The sequence below is a fragment of the Etheostoma cragini genome, chromosome 16 (assembly GCF_013103735.1).
Source record: "Etheostoma cragini isolate CJK2018 chromosome 16, CSU_Ecrag_1.0, whole genome shotgun sequence".
Classification (NCBI taxonomy): Eukaryota; Metazoa; Chordata; class Actinopteri; order Perciformes; family Percidae; genus Etheostoma; species Etheostoma cragini.
This window is the reverse complement of record NC_048422.1, coordinates 16,698,135-16,725,514: the sequence shown is the minus strand read 5'-3', so window position 1 is coordinate 16,725,514 and position 27,380 is coordinate 16,698,135.

The window sequence follows — 27,380 nt, the reverse complement described above, 5'->3', positions numbered from 1 at the left end:
GAAAAAGATCAGATGGGGGTGTTTATGCTGGGGTTGACCTGCTGAATTAAAGATCAACAAAAATCAAATGTACCCTTAAATGAGCATCAATGATTTATGCCTAAATCCTACTTTCAAAAACAGTATTTGTTTAATATATTTATTTAGAAGTGGACATGTCATGTCTCAGAGGTGTAGGTATTTCCCTATACTTATTTATTTATTTATTTTTTTAAACCCTACAACACATATCAACCAACGTATTAGTTGTATTGCTTTTCTACAACGCTAGACAAAAATCAGACTGTTCAGATTGTTTTCAGGTTGTGGGAATGCAAATGCAGCACATCATGATCTTGTCTGTAGTGCAACATGAATGGCAATGTGTGCTGGAAAACTTTCCATTTGCATTGCGATTTATTTGGAGGGAATAACAGGTTTAGCTGGTTCCTCAAAGCAGCGATCCACAATGAAACCTGGGAACACGTGTGTAAATCATTTTCTGTAACCTTGTCCACGCCCTTGTATGCACCACTTATTTCTATAAAGAAACATAAAGCAACACACGCAAATTGGCGTGTGTGCATGCAGAAGGTGGTTCATTTTCCATGATGACAGTGACAATCCTGTCGTGTATCTGAGGACAAACCTGTTCTGATGTTTATATATGTGAAACAGTGTGTGATCATGACAGTCAGCACATGATACAATCAATACCACTGTAACGTCTAGTGCGCTAAGTATGTATGGGCCGCCGTGGGAGATCGGCTTAGCTTAGCACAACGGCTGTAAGCAGGGGGAAACGGCTAGCATGACTCCCTCCAAAGTTCAAAATACACCTACCAGCACATCTAAAGCTTACTAGTTAACAGGTTATAACTTGTTTACGTTTATAATCGTTACACAAAAAGAAATTTGTGGTTTTACAGGGCACATTCTCACTGTAGCCTAATCATTTCTTTGCAAACAGTTGGGTGCAATGACTTCCTAAGTCTTACTGTCAAATAACTGCGTGTAACTTGCGCTAAAATTACAAATTGTTTTCAAATTATTGTTTACAAATTAAATAAACAAGATACAAATGTTAGGTACTGGTAGGGGGATTTTAAAATGTGGACCAAGCCAGGGTAAAATGGAATAGGTGCAAAGTGTCCCCCCCCAATTCTGTATTCCTAATTAGGGGTGTCACAATACCAAAATGTCAGTAGTTTGTGCCAGTACCAGTAAAATAACACAATTCTCAATGCAGAGTTTGATACCACGGTAATACAAAGATGTTCTAAGATTCCATGTACTTTAGCTTGAAACATGAACTTCTTTGTTAAAATATTTAAAAAATATCAAAATGTCTTAACGACATACAAAGAATCATTGGGTCCGTACTTTTTGAAAATTTAGTTTTACAAGTGACAATGACAATGAAGTCCATCCTAGATGACCCTATTCTGAGATGTGATCGGTAGTATTGGTTCTTGTAACATCCCTATTCTTAATTTAAATTTTTATTTAAGCAACATACTCATGTTACCTAAGATAAAATCTAAGGCTGGGGCAGTGTGGATTCTTTCTTACCGCGGTTGAAAAGCAAGAAATTCCGGCGGTAGTGCGGTGTACCGCAACCCCCTTACGAGAGTAACGTAGGTTAGAGCGAGAACAGCAGGGTGCCTTAAGTGAGTGGAGTTAGTGCCCGCGTGGTTGCGCAGTGAGAGCGAGCGTAACGGAGAGTAGCGTATGTGCCACTTTGAGGAAAAAAGAGATTGCAAAGTTGATGTAAAGTGAACCATAAAATGACAAGCTCCTCAAGACACAGTAGCTTTATCTGTTGTCAATACCGCCGGTAAAGTGAATGTCTCTCTCTAATATAACCATTATGGGCTGCTCTGTTTTAGGCTACAAAACGTGCATGCAGGCTGAAATTAAACCATGCGGGTTTGTCGGGATTTAACTATAAGCAGAAGGAAACTCCGCGAGCTGCTAGGCTAATGTGCCATGGTAAACACGGGAGCGTTAACGTTAATGTGTCCACGTCCACCTCAGCTCAATGGACTGTCCATCATTGTGCAAAGCTAAAGTGACGAGAAACTTAAGTGTCTTTCTCTCTCCCCATAAACTCTTGAATGTAGGATAGAAGACAGTCGATGAGGATAACTACACAATGATTATTGCTTTTACTATATTTCATATCACACAATATCGGTTCCCCTGTAACTGTAAAAAACAACATGCGGTTATAGCAGTGATGATGTCATTGTCGTGGTAGCGGCACGTGGCCGCGATAATGCGGGTAACTGTCCCAGCCTTAAACATGACTCTCTCAGATAATGTAACAATCCTATGTGAAGGCCATTTGTTTTAGAATTGTAATTCTTTTTAGAAATTATGTTTAGTTCATCTTTTTGGTTTTGTGGGCGACTCTAAACACTACAATACCCATTAGCCTCCGCTGCTGTTGGATGTTTCTTGGTCTGTGTAGTTTACTTCCCCCACCCAAAGTTTTTATGTTTCACACATGTTCCTACATTTGACTTTTAACTAAAGAAGCAGATATTTATCTGTGATTTATATGATAAATCAACCAGGTGTTTAATATCCTTCCAATCTATACAAGAGCTCCAGCTGTGAGTCACGTAACATTGACTGGGAAAAATTATTGGGACCCACTCCACAACTCAAACACTTAACACAAAGACATGAGAGTTGATCTCTTCATGTAATTCTGCATGAAAGTGTAAAAGCATATTTATAAGCATAAAAATGTTTAACTGTTATAAAGGAGTATTTCCCATAATGCAAATAGATCTGAACGTGTGTATGAATGCATCTTTTGTTAAACCCTCTCCGCCTGGTAAACACCCACCTTTGAGACATCCGGGTGAAGACACAATTTTTAGACTTAACTGAAGACAGTACACAAGTGTTTTCACAGGCTTAGTAGTATTGGTTGACTTTGACATGTAAATAAAGGACTGCCCCTTTTAACATAGACATACATAGAGTTAAATTGCAGCTTCACTTGACCTAACTTTGCCTCTGTAATGACCCCACTCCTGTTGTCTCTGTAACTCTAGTAGGTAAGTGTTACAGGACTAAGCTAACATTTTAGTGGATGCTCTGCTGGCCTCAGGTCACAGATGGCTGACAATTACAACTCTCATTGTGTTTCCTACAGTTTTTGTACAGTACACCCCCCCCGCCCCCATCCTTGTCCTTTCCATCCCTGTTTCCCAGCTGCCTTATACCCCCTTAATCAAGGCATAGTAAGATTTAGAGAGGAGGTAAACACTCTGGTTTTATGATTGGGCCCCTTCTTACAGCGTGCCCTGTGTAATTGGAAAGCCCTCAGTGACTATTTTAAGACACTAGTGGGAACAGACTCCCATATGTGTGCTACGGCTGGGAATGGGGCTCTTTCTTTTTCTCTTGCGATCCCTGATTGCTAAACAAGTATGGTGTCTTCGGCTTGTTGTCTTCTATGATTACCGTATTGTACTGAAAATATAGAAAATCAAACGAAAGCTTAAAACAAATATCTGCTGTCAAAAAATAAATTTAACAATTGAGAAGGGAGGGGGGAGAGGTGTCTTGTCACAACTGGCTGTGTTTTTAAGCAAGTTTTTATTCAGACCATCTGTTCTTCACACCGCTCTACAGTCCCTGACCGCCAACATCCCGCAAACCAAAATTAACGTTGTTTCACTATGAGTAAAATGTTTAACAAACAAAATATCAGCAGTCAGCGTCTTCTCGCTTCCCCTGAGTCTGCCATAATAGACTCTTTGTTCCTAAAATTATAAACTTTTATTTTGGATGTTGTATGAATGTGTCAACTGCTGCCTTGTGCGTCATGATGGTACGCTTTGTACCTAAGATCTTAAGTCGGAACTTCTGTAAAGAGAGAAACGTGTTCTCAAATAAGTCACACATAAAGTCCATCACGCTGACAAATGAGCATAGACTCCAACTAAAAAGTGAGGACGTCCTTTACCAAAACTCATTACATTGCCAAATTACCCATCAACAAGGTGAAGTGAGGCAGTCGAACCGCATGTAGCGACAGATGTATGGCCCACACGTGCTTCCTAACCTGAAGTCATTATTTTGGCTATTAAAGGTGGGGAAATTGGATTCTAGAGACAACATGAGGTGGTAAAGTTGAGACATACGTGTTTCCACATCGTCTTAAACACTGTGAATCCCAGACAGGAAGCACCTGCTGGTAAATTACTAAACTTTTCTCAATTTAAAAATAAAAAAATAAATACCACGAAGTCAATAAGTCTTCAGCCATGCTTAGGTTCATTACAATTGAACCTAAGGGGAACATAAATGTGTGTACAATATTTGCCTCTGAGATGTAGTGAAGTAGAAGTATAAAGTTATATAAAATGGAAATACTCAAGTAAAGTACAAGTAAAAAATGTGTGTACAGTTCTTAAATAAATGCACTTGTTTGCATTCCACCTCACTTTTAAATGATGCTGTAGTAGGTTGAGAGAAAAAAAGAATTTTATATCTTCACAAAAAATGCACAGTCACTTGTAAAAAAAACCTCCATGGTACTTGTGGTAAAAGATCTTTTTCATATATAGAAATATAGACCCATAACGCCATTTAAGTAACAAGTAGGCACGGCCCCCCAACTCCAACAAATAGGCCTATTACCACATAAAAGACATGCTCTGCTCTAATTCCATTTGCCATGATAGCCCAACATGCCTTCCCAGTCCCAGCTTTACAGGGCAAACCTCTTTATACAGAGGCTCTGTTTATCAGTGTTTCACCCTACAATGGTTGTTCATTGGATCATAGTATTGAATCAAAACTATCCAGTATTTAAAATGAATAAAACAGCAGCAAATATGCAGCTTAAACGTGCCAGTGAGAGCCGTGCAAAGGAGCTCTGCAGCGAGACACAGCAAGTGTGTTTCCAGATTTCAAAGTTAGCCACAATCATTACATTTGATTCCAGAAAAAGATCAAAGGGAGAAGGGAACCCGCACACTGCAGGAAAAGCTCCTCACTAGAGGTCTGCAAAAATAGATGCTTTTTAAAATTTCTACCATGCTCAAAACTCAGTGCACATTTTCATCAGTGAATCCTCTGCAGTGCACTGTAGGATATGCAATGAAAAACATTGGGATGAAGAGATGTTGCCACATTTTTAACATGTTATAAATGACAAGCTAAATTAGAGAATGACTTGTTTTTATGGGTGTCCGCTGTGGCAACAACCAGCATCGCCACACTGTCTCTACACAATAAAACCCAGTGGCAGTAAGTTACTTGACAGATTTCTGGCCACATTCATTGTTACAAACATAGATACACTACATTTCCAAAGAAGGAAGGAACTGTGTTAACTTAGCTTGCGCAGCCATTCAAATGAGCATCTGAGCCCCTGTATGGCCTATTAGATGACCCGTCAGATAATAGATATACCCTATATAACTACTTGTATTGTGAATAAAATGTCACTTTTATTTCTTGCCATCTGATTTTTGACTTTGAACTTGCCTCTTCCATTTTAAAAGGCGAGAACGCTTTACAACTTTGCGGAAAGTCTTTAAAAGAGTTCATTTTTTCTCTATATGGCCAAGATTGTAAAAGATGGGGTTTCCATTTACAGGTGGGACATGTTAGTTTTGTTTGTTAAAGGACTGTGTAAACATTTTTTATGTACAGTTTTTAGATTTAGAGTTAGTTCGACACAAGAAATAGTCTGGCGAAATATGGTTTTTGTTTGGATTAAACAAATAAGAAATAGTCTAACATACTTATTAGTGAGCTTTAGTGCTGGTAGGCAGATTCCACCTTTTGACACAACCAGGCTAGCGATTTCCCCCCCCCCCCGCTTCCAGCCCTCATGCCGACCTAAACTAACTAGCTGCTAGCTTCAGCTACATTTTTACTGTAGAGACAAATTAGAGTATTATCAGCCTTATCTACCTCTGCAAAAACAGGAAAATAAACATTTTCCCTTAAATGTTGAAGTCTAGCTATTCTGCTTAAGATGTGTGCAAAAGCAAAATGGTGCCTTTAAACAAATAACTCAAGCAAGCATTCAAACTTTCCCACAGGCAGTCAGCAAGAATTACTGTTGAGGATTATACCATGATTCCTAACTCTACTGGCTCTCCATTATAGTTAGCTTAAATTAACAGCCACTTCAATAACAATAAAGCAACAGTAAGCAAGCTAATGAAATAGTGAGCTGTTTCCAGCGTGCAAGTCTGACCCAGACTTAACTCACAACCACCAGCATACTTTCCCCTTACATCAGCAAACAAGAAAACTGCAAACCTTTTTATTATTCATAAAACAAGATAATATGAGCTGTCACTGGCATTGCAGACAACATTGTGGAGGGTTTTTTAAACTGTCCATTACGCTCTCATAAAATCCCCACTTTTTATTCAATACAGCATGTCTAGACTATATTTTTATTATCATTATTGCCAGTAGCTAATTAGGATTTTATTGTGCAACTCAATTGAGGTTTTGGTGTGCCTTTTGTTTTTCTAAGTTTTTGTCATTCCTTGTGTCTCCGGGGGAATGTCAGTGGGCCAGCTACTCAGCCACCCACTCAGATTTAGAGCTGATGGATGAACCACAAGGAACCGGGGACCGTCTGCACGTCTCCTCGAGCGTCACACTGAAATAGAAAAATAAGAACTGTGCGGTGTATCAGACACACTGAAAGAAACTTTGCAGCCAAGATGTTTACCAACTGATTTGACAAGACAATGTCAGTTTAAATACACACGTTGACTTTGACGGAAAGCTAATGACTCCGCTCCGGAGCGGATCCACAGCTGTTCCACCTGGTGGACCACAATGTCCAGGCTGAGAAATAAAACAAACTAAAGCATGATTTCCCATGAAATTTGGAATATACATCATCCCCAGAGGACAAATCCTACTGACTTTAGCACCATGAGGTTGGCATTTGTTGTTTTGAGTGAAATATTTGACTTGCAGGGCTTAAAGTATTCCAGCACCGTGCCTGAACTCTGGCGTGCGGCCGGGAGGAAAAATGAATAAATACATTTGTGAACTTGCATGCGGTTTTAATTTTTCGAGTCAATTGATGTTACCTACCAATCATATGAGATGAACGCAACTCTAACTAACGCAGAGCTTAAAGTACTCGGATTTCTGGGGTATGACTATTTTAGAAAAATGTATAAATTAAAAAGTCAACACAGGATTTGTTTTTGATGCGCTAGGTTTAACCAATCACCGAACTTCCACCTACCAATGAAACGAGTTCTAGCCAATCATATGCAAAGTAGGGCAAGTCTTTGCTGAAAAACGAGAGTGAGGTGTGTGGTCTCCGCGGTTACGCGGCTTAAAACTGTAGATACAGCTTTAGTTAAGAGGACAAGAGGAAAAGGGTGGAGACGGCAAGCCGTTTAGCACTTGGTGCCTCAAAACTGAGCACCCGGCTGCAGCGTATGTTCAAGGAAGATATTCACTGTACGGCAGCAGCGGTAAGAAAGTGCTTGCTAGTCATTAGATGCTAGCTATAGTCACAAATCTTCGTTCCGTACTCTGTCATACGAGTACATTACCGGCATCGACGGCTACCGCTGCGACTGCGCCTTCGCTGAACAACTGTGTTTGTGACACAAACAATACGTGTGTGCACGTTCATTGCCGAACATGGTTTGTCATTAACGATGGCCACTGTGTAAAAGCTATCCTGTAGCTCAAACTGCCTTGACAAAGCTGTCTGTTAGGAATCAGCATGGCAGTTTTTTAAACACAACAACCTTGTCCCAGAGTTTAGACTTCTAGCTATATAAAAAGCTATACCCAAACATAACATAACATCACATCACATCACAAAATCTAAAATTTGAAACATTTGGCAAAGGTAAAGGAGAATTTAATTTAGAAAATGGGGATTTTTTCAGATATTTTCAGACATTTCTTTGATACAGAAATGTAAAAAGGAATTTCTGCCGATGGTAATGAAGTGATTGAAGTGTTGACAGGTGTTTAAAAACACTGCGTTGAAACTTTGACTTATGAGCTCATGCACTTGAATGTAGGTCTACATATTATGACACCACTTTGTGATTAACAGATGGTTGGAGGGGAGGCTGTGGAGAAAATATGAGTGAGACATATACAAAGAAATAGAGGGAAAACTGAAATTGAAAGCAGCCCACAAGCTATATATAGGGCAGATGTGGTGCTGGTGATGCTCCTTTTAATAGAGGTGGTTGTTGGTGTCAGGTTACAAAAAAAGCTCTTTATTTACCCCCTCAGAACTCACATTTACAACACAATTGCCCCTAAGGACGTCAACTCGCTCTCCACTCCACAGCTGTCAGTGGTGGCACCCAAAGGAGAGAGTTGGACGGGGGTGGGTGGGTGCTTCCTCGAGATTCAAGGGTTTCATCGAGGCTGTTTGTGTCCCAATGACTAAGACATAAACAACAGGTGTTACATATGGGATGCCTGGAGCGATAATCTAAGAAGGGATTAGCTAAAATAGCATACAGTAAATTGGATGACACAACAAGAAACTTGAAGCGTTGTTTGGGGTTTGGGGGTGGCTGTAGTGCCTAGCTGACCCTTTAGCATACACACACAGGCTGCTTGTGTACACTTTTATATGTCTTGTCAGTTTATTTGTCTTGTTTCTTTCTTCTGGGTGATGAAGTCCATGCATGCGCTGTCTTCCTTTTATGTCATGGAGGTAGCTTGTCTTAACAAGAGCTGCTTGCTTTGGAGGTAGAGCTCTGAAGAAGACTTGGAGAACCTGCTCAGGGAGAATAGACAAATTTTGAAAGTACCTAGTTTACCTAGTCTTAATCAGACTTTAATTTTCCCAGCCGCGCCTTAACACCTCCACAAACAGAAGGAAAACCCTATAGTACCAGCACAAGTATGAGCCAACTGTTTCATAGCAAATTACCTGAATAAATGCTCTAACGTGCACTTGAAAAATACCTATAAACAAATAAGACTTGGATGTACCAACAGAATCCACATATACATTCCAAAATTAATATACATTACATTGATGTAAGTTAATGTTTGTTGTCACTGATGAATAAATGATAATAAAGCAGATGCTGAACTTGAAATGTCTAAATAAGGACTAAATATGTCTCTTTTGCACGCACACATACAGTACATACACACACCCAGCCGTGCAGCTGCTTGCCAAACAGGAATCTGATGGGCAGAGCTGTACCCAGATGTTTTGATTCATATTCCTGCTGTTTGTTGCTGATATTAAACAGGTGCTACCTGACCTTCATTCCACTGCTGCTCTGCCCTCCTTCGCTAGATATATATCATATTTTCTCTGCCTAAAAAATTTCTTCCCAGTCCTGCTATTTTTACTGACAGTGGTGTTAACAATAAATGGCTATAATTACTGGATGGAAAAAATTTTTTTTCCAAAACTTTTAGAGACATACTGACGCCTTTTTATTTTTCCAATAATTTAATCTGAAGCCAATCACTGTTTTGTATTAACTCGGCCGGAAGCCACCCTCTCCCAGACTGCATTGTGGTGCCTACAGTTATGTTCTGTTAATGAGAGCATCTTTCCATGATATTAAACAACAGTTTTGAATGAGCCATTGTAGCTGATAATGTTGATATAAACCGTGGGCAATCCGGAACTTAGCTGGCTTGCTGGGCACAGGCATATCGAGGCGTTTGCCTTTTATGCCTAATGATCCATGGTGTGAGGATTGTTTGTCTTTTTCTCTAAGGGAAACCATTGATTAGGCAAATATTTTTACTGGAAACAAATCTGATTCAAAGACCATGAATTTCAGACTTTTGTCAGACAGTTTGTTTTCTTCAATTTCCCACCTGTAATGCCGGAGTTCTGCATTTTCTGAAGGCAATACAAGTTAACATGTAGCCTTATCTAACCGATATGATTCAAAGCAGCTAGGCACTATAAAAAGCCTCCTTGTTTAATTACTGGGCTTGTGGGAAAGCTGATACCCTCTATTTATTTGGCTAAACATTACAGTTCCGGTTGGGACAGATGAAACACACTCCTGCCATCAGTCCCCTCTTTGGTGATGTTCTGCAAAGTGTTTAATTATGTCAGAAATTTATGTTCTGAGAAAGTGGATCATTCAAACGTTTGTTTCCCAGGCCTGAGAAAACATCCATGTCCAACCTTCCCCACAGCACATGTACAGTGTGTGCATGCAAACTGATTTTAATAGGCCTCTGGTGTTTCCCTCATGTGAGTACAGAAGAAATCACGTGGGAATGAACTGCCAGCTATCAAACTGTTTGTCATCAAAGGTTTTAAAAGTCCTTCCTGTTTAATTCATACAAGCCACGTTGGTACCTAAAAGCTGTTAATCCCACCTCAGGGCCTAAAACAGCCCTGGATATCTTTCTCTCTGCTGAATGGGGAGATGAACAAAGAGGAGAGCGTAAGGTGGTAACCCGAGCTTTGGGCCTATGTCGTGGATAGCGTGCTGACTGTGAGAGGCCTAGATTGCATCCTGTGTTTCCCGTGGCTTGGAGAAAAGAGTCAGTTTTCCTTGGCGGTGTCCGATGTCGTTACCTGTGTCTCCTAGTGGATGAAAGCTGCTATTATGGTACTGTAGTAAAATCTACATGACTCCATAAAATGGGTAATTTATAGCAACCTGTAACTCTGAGTCATGAAATTCATTTTGCAAGCACATAGAGACTATGAAAGATGAAATGTTGTAATGAAAAAAACACATATTTTTTAAACCTTTCTCTATGAGTTGCCTGCTTTTTGGAGCACTTGGCGATCATCCTGCCAGTCATCCTATACTTGTCTCTGGGAAGGCCAGGATAAAGTGACCAGAGAGGATATTCTAGGATAAAGTGTCACAAAGCGGCAGGTGTGGGAAAAATGGCTTAGTCTATTCTGTCCAAACTCTGGCTTTTCCCAAGGTAACCATCAATAGCTTAGATTTCCAACCGTCTACTTGACGTGTGTGTGTGTGTGTGTGTGTGTGTGTGTGTGTGTGTGTGTGTGTGTGTGTGTGTGTGTGTGTGTGTGTGTGTGTGTGTGTGTGTGTGTGTGTGTGTGTGTGTGTGTGTGTGTGTGTGTGTGTGTGTGGAAAATAGGGGAGGTAAATGTTGCGGGATATGAGTACGAGGGAGAAGCATGCAGAAGTGTTACACCACTGACACATTAAGGTAAACTTCCTGAAAGGTAACCGAAGACGTCGTTATGCTGGATCTGCCGTTGTTGTTGTTGTTGCTAGCTCCGTAAAACACGCAGCGCCCTCTCGGTGGGCCAGCCATTATGAGGGGTTTGAATGTAGGCACCAGGTTTGCTAAAGAACATATCTCTGATTCTGCTGCATTGATTTTGATCCTATCCATGCTGTGAGTCTGGCAATGCTAAATTATTGGAGTACACTTTTAAAGATTTAAAAGAGTTTTCCCTTCATTTCAGAGTGACAATGGATAGACGGGTAAGGTGGGAGAGAGATGGGGGACAACACGCAGCAAAGGACCGCAGGTCAGATTCAAACCAGAGCCGCGGCAAAGGCCTCAGCATACTTGGGGCGCACTCTCTACTGGGTGAGCTAGAGGTTGCCCCGGAGTACACTTTTAAAGGAGTAGTTTTCCAGTTTGGGAAATACGCTGTACGCTTTTTTGTTTTTTCTTGCCAGTAGATGGTATGAGGCTACTGTAGCCCTTGATAAGGAGGGTGGTATGCTAAGCTAAGTTAATCCTCTCTTTTTCTTTTTTTTTTAGACCTGTTACAGAGGTATTCAGGTATAACTGTAGTAAGACAGACAAAGCATATCTCAGATAAAACATGAACGTGTGGAAGCCTGTATGCTGTAGAAGTAGTCTGACAGTCATCATTTGGCTCATATTTCACTTAATGTAGCTCTTTACAGTATATCAGCAGCTTGTGGTTTGAAGATACATACTTTCATGAGGCTTTGAAGGGCAGAAACCTTTTTGCTGATGTGCGTGTGAGTTTGGTTCAGCTTGTACCCCCTCTGGCCTGTAATTAGTAGAAATCTGGTAAAGTCCTCACTACAAAACACATTTGCTGTGAGAAATCTGCTCGCATTACTCACACTGCTAATGAACCGTACCTCGTATCTGTGTAAGAAGTTGGAGCAGAGTGGAACATGTCAAGCCTAAAACAGACCGATGACTTGTCGTGCACAAGGTCAAACTTGAACCTTGATAATGCATAGCAGCCTCATCTTCAGCCAACAGCAATACATGCTGAAGACACTCCAGAGAGAATAGCAAATATGCTTACTCAGTTTCCCTGGATTCCCTCTGAAGTGTTCCTCGCCGTTTGCTGCCAAACGCACAGCATGATTTTGTCATTATTTCTTATCCTTGTTTTCCCCTCCTTCGTTTTTTTTCCTCCCTTTATGGCAGACTGAAACCCTGGTTGCTGTGATATGCTGTTTTGTTTATGTGTCATCTAATCTTGCTTAAGTAAATGCATCATCCCTATGTGTTCAGTCAACCTCATGGGAAAGCCTTGTCAATGTCCCAGAAGGTGCTCTGAAATCGAAGAAAGAGTTTAAATGACGGTAAAGTACATACGATAGGCTACATGGAGAAGTAGTGAGGTAAGCGGAAGTGCGATAGAGAGTTTTAATACAAAATGTCACAAACATCTGTTCCTCGATGATGCAACTGCATCGGTTTTGCAGCTCAATGTAGCTTTCCGGTTTTTATGAAATGAACCAAACCTATGAGCTTGCACGTGGAGGTCCAGTGTGGACATGTTGTATGCAAACCTGAAAAAGAAGTCAAACCTTTGAAAGCTCCTATGAATCATCCCCAAGACAGAAGCGTGTTGCCTTTACACACCCTTTTTCCTACGCAATGACAACAGCCCTTTGTGTGATCTCACTGATATAAAGTGCTGCTATGCATTTACACGTAACGTCGTCTTCCCCCCCCCCCCCAAGAAAACCGGCATCGTTGTTGCATTGAGTGATGCCCAGTAATTCCAGATCCTCACTCCTGCCCTGATGCCAAAAAGAAGACTCCCCACGCCTTGATCTTGCCTGAGTCAGCAGAGTGGGGAGGGTGCCCTGCAGATTTAGTCCATGTTTGTGTGTGTGGGGCAGAGAAGACATGGAAGGGGGGGGGGGGGATTGGAGACATAATTTCATACACAAGAAACGCAAGAGCTGAGTTGTAGCTTGGGCAACTTTAATGACATAGTGTGTAAGAGGGAGTAAAAAGGTATTTAAGAGGTAATAACATAATCATAGTAAAGTATGGGGTTCAATTCTATTGTACTGCTATATAATAGAAGTGACACAAACAGTCTTCCATATTATTAAGAATTAAAATAATCTTTGCTTTCTCAAGCTTAGCCATGAAATCATCACTTTCAGATTATTTACTATTCACTTACGATTAGGATTATTAATATTATTTAGGTCAAAATCAATCAAGACATAAAGTGATTTAAAAGAGTAACCATAGTTTGGGCAGGAGGACATTTTAATGTATCAGTGATATAAAGCATGGCGACATTACCCACCACAGAAATGAATTTAATGAAATACTCCTGCCTTAATTTCACAAATAAATGTACTGTATACAAAAATAAATGTATATGTCGCTTACCAAAAGACCTTGTCGCTGACATAATTGCTTCGACCTTGCTTCACTTCTCTTCCTTCGTGGAGGGGGGAAAAATTGACACTGTCATCTTTTTTTTTTTTCAGTATTTATTGCTCCCACTGACACTTGTTTACATGTCGCCTGTGTTTTAGACGCAAGTGTTGTTACTCTGCTCGGCCTCTCGTGAGCAACACGAGGCTGATGTATTTCACGAGATGTTTCAAAGCATTGGTAGAAGATTTTATATCATATTCTAGAATAGCTCATAGAAAATGACTTCTCAGGGTGTGTTATTGTGTTCATGGCTGATTTATGGACATATTGAGTGCATAACACTTCAGCTGCACTCAATGTTTATTGACGAATCGCTGGAAACTGTCGAGTCAATCTGTAAAGATGTGTGTTTACACATTGAGACAGTGTTCAAATCTGAAATGATCTTGGACATAAATAGATGAAGATATACTTTATACAAGGTGTCAGCAGCTATTGATTCAAATTTATAATTTCAAATTTTACATTGCAAGATTGGCCCAAATGCAGTACTGAGAAAGAATGACATAAAAGTTGGTAATAAAGCATGTTCATCTTATGTTTCGGAAACGTCACCTTAAAACATTTGTAATTTAAATTGTAAGTATGTATGTACTTCGTGTGAAATATATCTTTGGCTGTCAGAAGAGGACCCATACAATCATCTCGCCTAGCTCCTTATAAACTATTTACTAAATGTGTGTTTGCTGCTTTAAAATGCTAAATAGTGGGTATTAAAGTCACTAACAACAAATGCATTAAAACACACCAGCTGAATAGCTATACATCTTATTATAAAGGTAATAAAAACATTTTGTAAACAACTGACAATCTAACAATTGTCAGATGTTGATTTGATAGTGCTTGTAGAAACCTTTTACAATGTTTAAGTTATCTGCTGCAACAGTATGATATTAATAACATAGTTGAACTCAAAACATTGTGTAGGGTGTTATGAAGAGCATCTTATTCTTTCTAAATGTGAATGAACAGAGGTGTTTTTGTCAGTTATTTCAATTATCTGCAAATGTATGCAATGTTCTGGAGTTTGGCCACATCCCTAACCTGATTGGTCATTTGGCTACATTTTTTTTGTTTTATATAATGTTGCTCCTCTGTAATCTATCCAACTGTCTGAGGTCAGAGCTGTTTGTTACTCCGCAGAGAAAGAGAGTACAAGGGAGAGAGATGATTGTACACAAGAGGAAAGCGAGAAGCAGATGCTCCCTCAGGAGGAGGGCTGTGCTGCCCACCTCCTCTCTCCCACCATTCCCCTCTTTTAATTCTAACAGCATATGGACACTAAAGAAAGACCACAGGACAGGACACATGCTAGAGAGGACAAACGGAGAAAGCAAAGGGGTGTAGGAAATAGTGAAAAAGATAAGAATGTTGGTGGTGGCAAGGAGAAGAAAGAGGGAGAAAAAATTGGCAAAAACGGAGATGTGTGAGAGGGACTGCATGTTTTAAAGAAATGTGTTTTCTGAACTTAGAGCTGGAATGAGACCAAACGATGGAAAATAGCGAGCATAGTATTGCTCATGAGGCAGCAGGCAAGCGCGCCTGCTGAGGCAGGGTGCGGTGAGGAGATCCTTGACTTTGCACCTTTTTCCGGCCCAAATTGAATCGCTGTCGAACTGTGAAAACATGTGCTTTGATTGGGTGATCTGGAGATTACAGTTTACAGTGACAGTTTTTATTTACTGAGAGGTTTAAAAAGGAAGTTTAGAATTTCTGTCCACCCAACACATTTGTGTCTTAGAGGTTGGAATGTAATGGTCTGTATAACCAGGACCTGTGCAAGTTAGCTGTCATATGCTGCAAAGAACCTCCCAACTGTTTCAGAACAACTTCAAGTTTTACCTTGCGTTCAAAATGGACATGCAACTGTAACACCTGCTGCAGCTGGATTTACCTTTTGAGGGAAAGCCCATTCGAATTCTGAGTAGGGAGGAGGTCAGCAGGACTGGATGGGTCAAACAAACATGGGACTTTTTCCACCCAGCTTGAAGCAAATAGTCAACATTGAATTATGTAACATACTTCAGTTGTGTACGTAATGTAAGATGCATAACAAATGCACTTACATTAACCCAAACCATCATCTTTTCCTGACTCTAACCAAGCAGTTTTGTTTCAATTCACGTCAACGTCAACCACATCGTTTCACAACAGTGTTCTCTGGTAAGAGGATGTGTAATCAATCTGGGACAAAATCACGTTACCTTGAAACGTAATTAAGAATGCACTTTAGTTATATGGGAATGTCCCTTTTTCAGCGGAAAGAGTTTACTGTGCAGAGGTGCTGGGTGGATTCACAAACGTTGATCTAATATCTGTTTAACTGCCTCTAAAGCTACATAAACAAATGAGATATGAGAAAATGAGTCAATAACAAAGCTGGAGATGTTGTTTTTCACTTATAATAGAGTCCACTGTGTCCAGTCCTTGGTCATAGTAATGCAAACACATCCTGGAGGCACATTATCTCTCTGTAGGTCATGCAGGCATGAAATTGTTGTTTATAAAGACAGAATAAAATGTTTTATTTTATCTAATGTTCCACTTAATCCAAAATATCTCGCTGCTATGGTTAAAAAAATATCCATGGTCATAAAAGTATGGCAACACAAAAGTCTACCACTGTGTTATACTGTTTGATGTGAGGTCATTCTCTGAGCATGACACTACAGTGTATTGCCCCCATAGTTAACCTCCGTTTGAGCTGGGGTCCTACATGAATACACAGATTTCTGCCAGAGTTTCAACAGTTTTTGTTATTTCACTTGAGAGATTTCTACATGTGCTGATTTGACTGTGGTCTCCTCACTGGTTTAAAGTGGGCGGGACTCAGTAGGAAAAGCAAAAATGCAATTAAAATCTGATGAAAGTTGATGGGTTTTTTCCCAGGCAACTGTCAATCAAATGAGATAAAGCCACACAGTCTCATATTTAGAGTAAATAAATTAATAAATAATGCCACATTTTAACTTTGAAAATTGTACATTAAGTCATTAATATATAATGTTGGAGAGAAATGCTTTGTTGTTTGTGTGTTGAAAGGACTTTCTCAATCAGAACTGTTGCAGTTGCTCATTACACCCCAGATGTTGCCTCATGTGGTACTGATGAGCTCATTTCATTGGCCAAATGACAAATCAAGCTTCTTTTCACTTGCAACAAAACTGTATCTTAAGCCTTTGCCTCGGGTCAGTGCTAGAATTATTTGTTGGATGAGACTTTTTAACCTCTGAACTTGGCGAGATATATCATAAGAGGAGCATGCACTCATTTCACAAGAGGTATGGTTCCTCTGAGCTGCCTCAAGGTGACATATTGAGGCAAGAATGTGCTGATTTCAGATGTGGCGAATGGCAACCATGATGATTGTCAAATCGTTACAGTGTTGTTATTGAAACCATGTTTCACTCAGCAGGAGAGATTCAAGCCATTTTTAAGAAGGCCAGTGAACCACAGCAAACGTAACAGCAAATAATTAGCCAATTTGAGGGCTGATTAAAAAGCTTGTGATGAGTCAGATTAACACTTGGATCAGGCAACAGTGGCAGATGATCGTAGGATGATTGATTCTTCTGACGATTGACTGTTGCAGTTTCAGCTATTAATCAGCTTTCTGGATTAAACAACCGCATTTGCTGCATAATGTAAATAATCTTTTATTCAGTGTGGGATGTGATGTCTTTTGGAATTCGGTTTCCTGTTGAAAGGCTGATGTTGGTCTGACACAACCCCTGAGAAATCCAATGAAACAAAGACAATAACTCTGCCACTTCAAAATCTTCAATTCTTTAAGCACGTAGACAATGAAGGATTGAGCAATATTAACATAAATGACGCTGCACATTAACAATGCAACTGCAAAACCCAGCTGAGACTTTATATTGGCTTACAATTATTTTTGGGATGTCTGGAGGTTGGTATTTAACCAGGATTCATAGCAGGAGTTTGTCAAATTGCTGTGGTTAAAGCCCCCAGAGAAAATCGTTGTTTACAAATGCTAATTGATTAAGCAAGTAAGAGACATTAGTGTTCAATAATAATTTTAAATGGAGCGGATTGCTCTGGAATTATTGCAGCTTATAAGGAAAGTTCCCCTCTAAAGGCAGTACATCATTTTCACAATCTAACTGGACAGATTTTTTATAAAAGTCATAACGACTCTTTCTTATAACAACATCAATGCAGGGTCGAAGTGTTTCCTCAGGGAATGGTCTGAGTGGCCACCATCAGTCCTTCTGTGTCAAGGGGGGAGAATTGGAGGTGGTTAGCACATTATATCATTATAGTAATCATAACTTCACTTAGACACAGTGTTTGGGGGTAAACTCAGTGATCCTAAAAAGTGTTAACAATAGCAATCCTAAACATAATTTGAGATAATGCTGACCACAGTATTGCTCAATCTACAATGTTCTGCTATTATTAATTCTATTAAAATGATTGCTATATCTGGCAGTACAGCCATTGCTTTCTGCTGCGGCTCAGTTTTACCCAATAGAATGTAAAAATAATCACACTAAATGGAGATATGAGGACCCCAAGTTTTATATTTTATTATGATTTTTACATGTTTATGCATGTACAGTATATGCATGTGAGTATGTGTCTTTTGTTTGTGTATAGTTTGTCATATTTAACTGTGCTAGATTGATGAAATGGTTTGATCTCATTGATATCTTTGTACTTTAAGTCTGTTTTCTTTCCCTAGCTAATCCCAAATGCACCCTTTTAACTATGATGCTTTCTCCTTGTGTATTTTCCCCAACAGTACCTACATTAACGCTTTATACACAAAGTTAATGTGGCCAAGCAACAGTTTGCTCTTTGCTGGCTGTCAGAGCCTGAAACGTGTTTACTTAAATGATCAATTGCTTTTCTTCCCTGGCCTGAATCCATACAATCATTTTTAACTTAATACCAGTCTGAGTTTGTGTAGCTGCATTCTTATGATTGATTGCAAGAGAAGATTGTCCCAGAAAAGTGGAGAACATAGCAATAACAAAGTAATATATCCAAATTAGAGGTCAACATTGTGTGTGAGGTTTTTGTTTAAAACACACACTATAAATTACAGCAGTGTGAAAAGGTAGAGCCCCTCCTTTTCCCCGACTCGCCTGACATTCCCTTTGACATTTAAACTGACTTAAACCTTATCCTATACACACACACACACACACACACACACACACACACACACACACACACACACACACACACACACACACACACACACACACGCTTAGCGTCTAATGTTTGTGACGTTGTGATGTGGTGCCGGCAACCGCTGCGTGATTCATTCATGCGCAGTCTTTATTTAGACAACTTTCAGCTACTCCCCAAACATCTGTAAACCACATAGCGAATGACGCGGTACCCATCGATTCTGCTTCATTTTATTCTGTTAATCCATACATTGTGCACATAAAGACCAACACTATACTGATAGCACCTACTTTTACTTCCTGGTCTGGCATCAATGTGTTTCCCCAAGCCCACAAGCCCCATGACAATGGCAAGTTTATTCCCTTTTTGCGACAGTGGAAAGCGTTAATTTGAGCAGGGGAAGCTATAATAACAATACAAAATGGTTGGTTGTATTGCAAGTTAATTATTATTTGATTCTAGGCAAGGAAAGAATGTTGTTGTTGTTGTTGTTGTTATTATTAGTAATAGTACTAAAATGTATGATGAGCTATATTTCAATGTATGTGTGTGATGGATAGAATATCGGCAGAATCACTATGCATAACAAAACACCCTGTCACGTTGGTTTCTACCAATTAGCTTAACTGGAGGGCTTTATTCAAAGCGAGGGTTTTCTGCCTTCAAGGGTGAGTCTGGACCTTGTCAACTTGCTGAGAGGTTGTATACAGAAGAATTATTAAAAGAGATTTTTTTTGATTGTGCTGTTTATTTTTTGTTTTGGGAAGTCACTTTTTTGGCAGTGTGCCAGAGGACAAATTTTGTTTTGGCACAAACCGGCATTTTTCACCTCAAGCCACGTTTGCTGTTGCCTGTGTATTCACCCCATCACCACTCAACCTCAGTGTGTCCTTGTTGCCACTATTTTGTGTGGACGTGGGTTGTAAGGCAAACTTTTCACAAGCAGCCTTTAATGTCCACCCATTGCATTTCAAGTGAAATGTATTACTGTTTGTTTAGATGAAAGAGTATTAATAATGATATTGTTTTCAGTGGTATTGCATAATTAACAATATAAAACCTCTTATGTCCTAGGGGCCTACATTTTTTTTAGCAATCATTCAGTGAAGGTGGCTTTTCGCTGTATCCTAACCAGTGGATAAAGTAATGATGTGCACATGATCCAACCTTCAAATTAACTCATAAATTCAGATTGCATGTTGTTGACATAAATCCAAAAACAGAAAAAGTGTTCAAGGGGATTATGGTTTGGCATGGTTAAAACAATTTGGTTCAGATTATGGTTACAATTGAGAAACTAAAGTTAGGATATTGTTTTGATAACGGTTAAGTGAGAAATGTGTTTCCTAAAAAGTGAACCTCTCACTCTCACAGTAGAAAAGTCCTCTGTATGAGCTGGGAATTAAACCCAGGTCACCAGAGTTTAATACCCCCCCATACACCAAACCGACCACAACACCCTCACTTTCCACCAGTGAGTGGATTCGATGTGAAAACCACTGGATGTTTCCTTCACATAATCCTCACATGATGGGAAAATACCTCAGTCTTCTTTTCATGAAGGAATGAATATATGTGCATTTTCGAACTTCTAATGAACATTTTGTAAGGGGTTTGGATAGATATGAGTGGCTCATATGAAACTAAATGCAGAAAGAGGTATCAAGAGTTTTATGGATGATGAAAACTGACTTAATGACTTAAAAGTCCCACATTGTAGAAAGTGAAATGCTGAAGACCTGGAAACGCTGACCAGTAGGAGCAGACTTGGCTTTTTCCGTGGTGGGGCTTAAAGAGACGATAAAATGTAGCGTTTCAGACAGAGGGTGAATGCAGGTATATTCCAAGCGGAAACCTTCATTGCTGAAAAATGAAGCCATCGAGTGGCTGCAGTTCAACGAGTGGCCACTTGAGACTGGCTCCAAAAGGGAGTCAATCCCGAGACCCCAATGTTAAAATGACCACATTTACAGCAGAATTACACGTGACGGCATAATTAGGGGGTTCCACCTTGAGTGACAGATGTTCTGCCATCAAAAGAGGGGTGTATAGACTGTAGGCTTCATTCGGCCCGCCTCTGCTCCATCCACTCTCCGTCTCCACCTATTTGCCCATTTTTGGATGAGGCGAGGTCAGGCAAGATGGTGACCGAAGCGACCGGTAGTCGGCCATTTTAAGCTGAATTTTGGCTCTTTAGAAACCTATGGGGGACGTCACAGAGGCTGTGTCCGTATTTATGCAGTCTATGGTAAATTCAAACAGACAGTATGAGTGTTTCTTTTAACATTAAAGCATGTAAACATGTTTAAGTAAAACCCAAAATGCAAGTAGAGCCTGAACGTTAGCATAATATGTGACCTTTAAGACTATCTCTGATTGCAAAATTAAACCTTTTCCCAGCTTTTCTTTTCTCTCTGTCTCTCTGTCCCAAACACCACTGACAAAGATCCTAATTAGAGCCAGATATGAGCTGCAAAATTCTTCTCAATGGTTAACTGAGCACTGTAGTCAGAGATGCAGCGGAGGTGAAAGTTGAAGCCATTAATTCACTTTGCCTTTTAGACTATGAACAAGTTAATGGGACAACATGTCTTTAACTTTTATTCCTTGTTAGTTTTTGATAATCTGCTGTACTTCGTATGGAGTATGAAAGGTCAGTGTAAATCTACATAGCTATTAGATTCATTGTTTTGAACAGAAACTTAATAAAAATCCAATTAAAGTTCGGCCTTTTAGTGTTTAAAGACTAGGCACAACTGGAATCAATCAACTTAAAACAATTACATGTAACTTACTGGGGTTACATTGTGGGCTCGCAAAGATGAGACATTTTGACTTACAGCACATGTTCAATCTGAATACTGTATTTTAAATATGGTTTGTGTGTAATGATATTTCACATCTAGAAAAGAAGGATCTAGAGATTTAAGCTTCTATAAGCCTTGTGACATATATGTCAAGGTCATAGCATCAACAAGGAAGAGGACAAAAAGGCTTTTAATGACCTTTAACTGATTTTGCCTTTATACAAACGGTTTTTTGAAAGCTCATTATAGTTCTATTAGAGTTGTCTTTTGGCCACACATGGTTTAGATTTTGTAGAGGTCAGGGGTCATCATACATCTTAATCAGCCAAAAATAAGTATCAGCATGAACTCTCACCTCCTTCTTTTGCCCATTGCTGCAGACGGAGGGACTGAATCTCAAAAGTCTTTCTTATTAAATTGTCGTCCATTAAAGGTAATTTGCGCCATCTTTGTCGCTTAAGTCTGTTTTCTTGTCTTTCTTTCTTTAAAATGTTGCCTTTCAACTATGATGCTCTCTCCTTGTGTATTTTCCTCAACAGTACCTACATTAACACTTTATACACAAAGCTAATATGGCTAAGCAACAGTTTTTCTCTTTGGATTTATGTAAAGAGGTCAATAGGCTCACAGAAAATGTATATGGACAGGATGATGCACTAGTGATACGGAAAGGACAGAGCAAACGTGACACCCTCAGGAGAGACAAGTCAGACAGACCTCCCCAGACGTCTGTGTGTTCAGCAAATGTGATTAGGGGTCAATTAGGGGGGACACATTTTGACACATGTCTTATATTTGGAGTGAGAAGAATGAGATATCAGCGGTGCTGAGGAGGTGGAGGTTGTATGGTGGATATTCAATACGCTGCTGGTGTTAAAGAGGCCATAAGGTACTGAGGTACGTATAAGTTTGTGTATCACCTTCCAAAATATATCTCCTATTTGATTGCAATAAATTCACAAGTTTTGCAGTTGACAATTTTCCACACTATTATTGTTTGGAGCAAAGTTATCTTAGCAATTGTGCTTTTGATCCATTGCAGGACCAGGCTTTAATTATCTTTGGGAATCCGTCCACAACACTGAGAATTTACACATACAAGACTGACTTGACCTCACATTTCTACACGCGTACTTAAAGTTGGTAAAATGTCGAGGATTCCTACGTCATTGGCGAGCTGTGTGAAACCGCTAAAGCAGAGCTGGCAGTCTTGTTTTGGTAAACACTCCTCTAGAAACCACCCCGATCAGAATGTGGCTTGGCGGCTGCTGCCAGAATTAATATGCGGTTAATGACTAGGTTTGGCAAGCTGCCCTGCTCTATTGATCCAATCTGGATTCCTCCAGTCCACTTTATTACCCTAATGTAAAACATTCATCACTGATCATTTCCGCTGTCAAACTCAGCTAAACACTGTAAAGTATATACAGTATTCTTACTTTCTCAAACACAAGTTTCTCTTGCAGAATCTGCATATTTGAGATGATCAGATTTGCATCAAAATTACATACGTTCGTACTCTACACCCTTAAGTAGTTATAACCGGCCACTACTTCAGTTATACTGTAAGATATGCAACACCGTCACAAGTAACAACTGTTTCAGATTTGATTGCAAAAGAACAGCAGAACAGTTTAAAACTAACATAATAAAAAGCAGTTTATGTCTCACATCATGAGCCTGGCTAAAGAGTATTTTGCTTTAGTGAATGTAAACTATACGTGACAACATCTGGAGGCGATCTATGCAGCATGATGTTAGCACTAATGCCTGAAAGCCAGCGGGATGGAGAGAGGGTCCCTTAAAAGCAACACGGGCTGCTCTGAATGAAGCTCTTAATCCAGATGTAGACTTAGTGTGAAGAGTGAAAAGAACAGCAGTGAGAGCTGGGACCCTGTCATATGCTCATCAATCCGTCTCTGTCTCTCTGTCTGTCTCTCCTCATTCTTTTTCTCTCGGTCCCTGGGATGGGCTCCAGGTGTGTTGTAACTGTGTGGTTGTTTCCATGGTGTACACTCACCGCACAGGCGCCAGAATGCTGTGGTTCCTCAAGATAAGTTGTCATGAACAGTTGGTTTGGATGAGCCAGAGTGACTTACAGTGAAACAAAGTCATAATCTTTGTTAACTTTCAGTAGGGCAGTTTTGGGTTGACCAGATTCCTGCTGTGCTCATCAGTTTGACTGAGTCCAGCTGTGTGGAATAGCCAGTGAACAATTCAACTGTAACTCGTTATTCAAATTCTGGTCACCAAATGACAGTTGCATGATTTGATGAACAAGTATTTCCTGTTTGGCCAAGATAAAGCTTAGTCCTTCCGGCCACAGAGCTCCACTGTTGTTAAAAATAATACTCACACACAATAATGAGCCACACTGTTGCACTGGGTCACATGTTCCTTCTTTACAATTAACATATGCATTGTAGTTTATTATTCCTGCTGTCCCAAATACTCACTAGAGCACTCATGTCCATGGCTACAATCTTTCCCAACAAACGCACTCTTTACTCCTGTTTGAATAACCTTTTATAAAAAACACAGTGCCCAGCTGTATATTTGTAACCAGTTGTTAAAGATCCATCTTTTGGCAATTGTACTGCGTCCATGTAATTGTAAGAAAGCACTGTTCTTTTGAAAATCACTGAAAATATCCCGAGAAATAAATGATCCTCAAATCCTTTCTTCTTTTAAGTCTTCTCTTTTGGACCCCACGTCTTACGTTACCGTTCCTCTCCAACCTTTTTTCCTAAATGTATTACCTATTAGTACCTATTCAATCCCCTTTTTGCACCTGTCATCATATTTAAGCACCACTTTTTTGTCTCTTCTCACCATGTGACGCCTTTCCTCTTCCCACTGTCCCATCCCATCCTGTCCTGTCACGCCTCGCCTTTCCCTGTCATCCCACCCCATCCTGTCCTGTCCTATGCCATCTTATTCCTTACTTCAGATTATTGCCTCTCTTCTCCTGTGTCTTTCTTTCCTCCTTCTCCCCCAATCCCTGCCTCTCCCCTCCTTCACATTCCTCTCTCCTTTTTCCTCTTTAATAAGTGCTGTCACTGTAATATTTACCTCACAGTTGAAATGTTGACAAACACGATGTGAATCTGCCCAGAAAGCCCTTTATAAACAGGACGAATTAGCCAAAGAAAGCCAAACTCCATCTGGCTCAGATTGTTTGAGTTAAAGCAATTGCGTCTTTTAGCTTCCCCTCTGTGCGCTCGCTCACACACACACACACACACACACTGACATGTGCAAAGGTTGAAGGAATTGTTACAATCCAGCTGCCTCCCATCCAAGGCACGTCCGCAACTGCCAAGAGATGATGATGCTGATGATGAAGTTGCACTGGATAGCATGCCAGCATTGGTCCCTTGATGACATCACAGGCTGATGTCATGCAATCGGGTGTGGTGATTGGACAGGCAGCTGAGAGGGGTTGTGTGTGTGTGTGTGTGTGTGTGTGTGTGTGTGTGTGTGTGTGTGTGTGTGTGTGTGTGTGTGTGTGTGTGTGTGTGTGTGTGTGTGTGTGTGTGTGTGTGTGTGTGTGTGTTAGGGCAGGGTGAAAATATGCAGTATCCTCTGGGGCTCTCTGCAGTCCGTCAGAGTTTTGGATAGATACTCGCTCTTGCGTTTGTACTGGAGAAGGAAAAGATTGAGGAAGAGACGTAGAAGGTGGAGGAGTAGGTGAAAGAGCAGGAGGAAAAGTAGAGGAACGAGGAAAAGCAGGAAGGAAATGGATAGAAAATAGTGATGTAAAGGCGGCAAGTGTAAAAGTGACTGAGAAATAGAAGAAACAAGACAAGGGTCTACAGTACTGCTACATTTATTTCAGACCGACCAACCAACCAATCGATCGACCAACAGGGTTAAAAAGGAAATAAATAAAGCTGAAATAAAACACTGCTGGGATACCTCTGTAACAATTAGTAAAAGTAATTACACTAAAAGTGAAAAGTCTTTATGCAGGTCACTGGAAACATATACAAGTCATAGTCAGTGATTTATCTTAAAGGGAATCCAGAGCACCACATACCTGTGATAGCACATTTAATCTTATCTTCTGTCGTCTATCATTGGGGTCACCAGGGGAGTGGGTTTTCTTTAAAGCTTGTTTTTCCGCTCCTGAGAGGAAAATATGGTGTCGTTTCTTGGACTTTGGTTGGCCTCCTTGTGGCAGTAAATTGCACCACAAACCTCCCACGCAGTCCACAAGCGATATGAGCATATCAGCAGTTGTGGCTGTTGTCACAATAGTGAAAGAGACACACGGTTCTACTGTACTGACTACATATAAATAAAGTCAAATATATAATTATTAAAATAGGCATGATCTGTCACAGGAAAAAGTAACAGTAGACAAACTTGTTTCCTCAAAAGAAACAGGAAAAGACAATGAGTCTATCAGATATCAGTCGAAGGTGAGTCATGTTGTGGGTAAAAGTAGGCCAGTCTGAGGTGTGTGTGTGTGTGTGTGTGTGTGTGTGTGTGTGTGTGTGTGTGTGTGTGTGTGTGTGTGTGTGTGTGTAATCAGATATCAATGCAGAAGATGTCAGATAAGAGCAAGTTGACCAGGAGACATTTATTTACCAATGGTCTGCTGGGACCTGATGTACAGACAACACTTGTAGCCCAATTTTCATTAGCAGAGCTGAACCTAGCTACCAAACACTGTGCACTATTTTTCTTTGATTTGAGACTTGGAAAAGATTGAAGTTAAAGTATCAGACCTATGTTGGTTGATAAGGAGGGCTGACATGAAGCCGAGGTTAACACACTGTGTTTGTGGCTGTATGAATTTCACAATTTTGACAGATGTATGACTGGTTAGTTTGACATGTGTATTTACATCCTTTTTTTATTACATTGATTTTTATTTAAGTAGTAAAAGAGAGACTGAAAATAGCCTGTAAATGTGAAAAACAGATTACAGAAATGACCCCAAAAATGAAGGCTGAAGCAATGGATTAATAGTTTGATTATAGACGTTTATGTGTACGTGTACGTTTGTGTGTCTGCACAAATGTATAATAGAAGAATGTGGAGCTTTTGTCAAACAAGTGGGGAAAAAAAGAATAATTAACCCACTGAGATTTCTTGAAATATATTTTATATCTTAATACCTACAGCTGCTGAGCTGAGAGTACCATGGCTGTGTGTTACATAGTTTAGGGTTTGTTTTGCTGCTATGACGCAACTTCAAATATGCCCCCACAAACCCAAGAGGTTAGTTTATAGACATGTAATTTACTTTTATAAGCCCAGCTTTAGTAGTTGGGAGTCAAAGACGAAGCATGAAAAGTGACTGCCAATGTTTGCAATGCTCCACTGCAGAAGGATAAAAGATCATATGCGAAAATATGGCCACAGCTCTACTAATACAGTGCAGTTTGTAAGTATGTGGACAGTGAAGTGACTTTCATTGTTTTGTCTCTACTCCAGCAGTTTGGATATAAAAGGAAACAATGACTGGGGGGTTAAAGTGCAAAATATCAGTTAAGGGTGTTTAGGGTGTTCACATCAATACTCTGTGAACATTGTAAGAATATTTACACACACCTGATTGGGGGAATTGTATGAAAGGAAGGCTACAAGTTGCCTATGTGATATTGATGTAAACCCCTTCAAATTATTTAATTTCAAATCTGACCAAGAAAGAACTGTCTAAATACTTACAGACTGCAACAACGTCACTACTATTACATGTAAACATTTATTTGTACTTGTAGTTTCATTCTAGATTGCTTAATACAGGTAAATAATGGGGACTGCCCATTG